We start from the raw sequence: 2,500 nt of genomic DNA, 5'->3' as shown, positions 1-2,500 counted from the left end.
TTACCTGTCTCCTTGGTTATGGGTTAGCGGAACGAACCAATAAGAAAGTACTTGATGTATTGAGAGCCACTATCAATCCCAATAGTGAAACTTGGGATGAAGTTATACCTGATGTGCAGTGTGCTATAAATTCTGCTTACAATGTTTCTATAGGTGACACTCCACATTATGCATTGTATGGTGTAGATAAACGTTTGCCTTATGAGTTGTTATATTCTAATCCGAAACCAAATTACAACCCTGATGATTTCGTAGCAACTCGTACCAGCTTAGCTCAAAGTGTTTTTAGAAGAATCCGTGAAACACTTCATAAATCAACAGCTGAATTTACAAGAGTCGCAAATACTCGAGTAAAGCCATCCAAAATAAAAGTAGGTTCGAGAGTTATGCTGACTAATTTTAACAAAACGTCTGCAATGTCCTTATCGAGTAGTTGAACATATCACTGGTAATAAGTATAAGGTTAGAGAGATTAGTACTGGTCAGTATAAAGAATCGCATTTGGATCATATGAAGTTAGTATGTGATGATAATGATGTTCCAACCCAGACTAATGTGACAGACTCTGACAATCCTCCTGATCCTGTACTCTCTTCCTCTGATATTCAGTCAGACGATCAACCTGAATGTCGTTATTCCCTACGTACACGACAGGTATTGAGAAATCCTCAAGTATCATTTGTAACTTCCAATTCAGATTTGCCTCAAATGCAGCATGAGTTAGCCAATGCTACAGAGTTTGATCCTCCCAGAGATGACACCCATTCTGCATATGCCAATCTTACCCTAGCAGAGTTGGGGTTAAATGTAAATAACCTGTATAGATGAATAATTACAGTATCAACTTATCAGTATTCAAGAATTTTTTTTTTTGTGTTCATGTTCTCTCCGCATTCTGAGAGTTAACAGTCTAGATTTGCGTGCACCGAATCTGCCTTTCTGTTAAACACTCTTTCTTTGTATATATTCCTTCCTCAGAATCCGTAGATCACATGAATACAGATCGATCGATCAAAATTTTTGTTTTTATCACTTGTAATCTCAATGTTGAGTTCGTTGTTCATTTGTTGAGTTTTAAGTTGTACTATAGTATACCTTGTATTACATTACAGTTTCAGTTACGTAAGCTTTCATTCCAATGTTCTACTTATGTATCTATAATGTTTAATGTTGTGTACTTTGACATTGTATAGAATCAGCCCAAGCCGTATACCTGCCATCTCTAGTTTGTATTAGTTGTATGTCGGGACGACATACGTTAGCGTCGCCGAGCTCTCAGTAGTAGTAACCAGTTACCAGTCTCAGTAGTAACCAGTTACCAGTAACCGTCCGTTGACTCAACGACCAACCGTCTTGAGTCACGGTCTTCATATTGTGCTGAGCTGACACTATTTCAAAACACCCACTACGGGGTACTGGCCAGCCGCCTAGGCAGTTTGACGAGTGTAACCAAGGAGATAGGTAACGGCTGCGGGTTCTCTCCACATATCTACGATTATACGTAATAACAGCCTACGTGAGTATTTCTACCCTAATCCACGTATCGAACTCCCACATGATACAGGGAGAGCGATCTAGTAGCGACCAGTGAAGAGGCGGGGCAAGGAGCTAGGATTCGACCCTTGCAACCTCAACTAGGTGAGTACAACAAGGTGAGTATACACACACAGGAGCCGTGGGCTAGGAGTCGACGACTGCAACCTCAACTAGGTGAGTACATGTCCACTTCATAGAATCAATAATGCCCAGTGAACACGGGCATGCACATTGCAAATGCAAAGTTTCCCACACTCACAGTAGACAAACCAGGAATATCTGGTACTGAAGTATGAAAATGTTAAGCGGAATAGAAGTAAAATTGTGAGAGTAATGTGAGGACAGCAGGTCGGGATGTGGAAGGCTGGTGTTTACTCCCATGGGGTGTCGCTGCCGAAGGAGAGACGCATATCACCAGAAACTCAGCGAGGTTTGTGTTTTCAAGGTGGAAGAGAAGAATAAGTCACAATACCTTGGCTGGAACAAATCACATCTAACCCGCACCTTCGAATGAAAACTGTAGACAGTGTTTCGGTCCGTGCTGGACTATTTTCAAGAACTGTTTAATGTTGGTTGGAGAATGACCAAGACATCGTCCGCAGCTTCCTCTCCAGTGCTGACCTATAAGACCGGATTGTTATATAGTCCCTTACATGGATTAGAGGATAGCAAGATAATTGAGAAGTAGAAGAGGAGGGAAGGCGAATAAGAAATTAAGAAAGCATAAATGATATGTCCACAACAAGAAGTCTACGAATAGCTGTGCACGAATGATGGGAATGGAGACAAAAAAGAAACTACAAGTTGGTGAAATTTGCAGATGGCTTATAAGTCATGATTAGCAGAAAGAGAAAAAAAAACTCATTGCATAGAATAGAAAAAGAGTAAGGGTGGCATTATTCTCATCAGGAAACAGGACAGTGTTTCCCGACACAGGAATTAATCAGAAGATGACCCGTTAAGT

The 2,500-nt window shown here is 40.8% G+C and overlaps 1 long non-coding RNA gene across 1 annotated transcript in view; it reads right to left on the bottom strand.

Annotated features, from left to right (window-relative positions):
• Positions 1-2,157, bottom strand: part of LOC138853051 (uncharacterized) — a 53,959-nt gene extending 51,802 nt beyond the window's left edge. Inside the window, exon 1 of the long non-coding RNA XR_011392298.1 lies at positions 2,041-2,157. This is a non-coding gene — a long non-coding RNA (uncharacterized lncRNA). The remainder of the gene's footprint in view (positions 1-2,040) is intronic.
• Positions 2,158-2,500: the final 343 nt, after the last annotated feature.

This window comes from Cherax quadricarinatus, chromosome 21, assembly GCF_038502225.1.
Source record: "Cherax quadricarinatus isolate ZL_2023a chromosome 21, ASM3850222v1, whole genome shotgun sequence".
Lineage (NCBI taxonomy): Eukaryota > Metazoa > Arthropoda > Malacostraca > Decapoda > Parastacidae > Cherax > Cherax quadricarinatus.
Note: the sequence above shows the minus strand (reverse complement) of the source record. Positions and strands in the feature narration are given on the sequence as shown.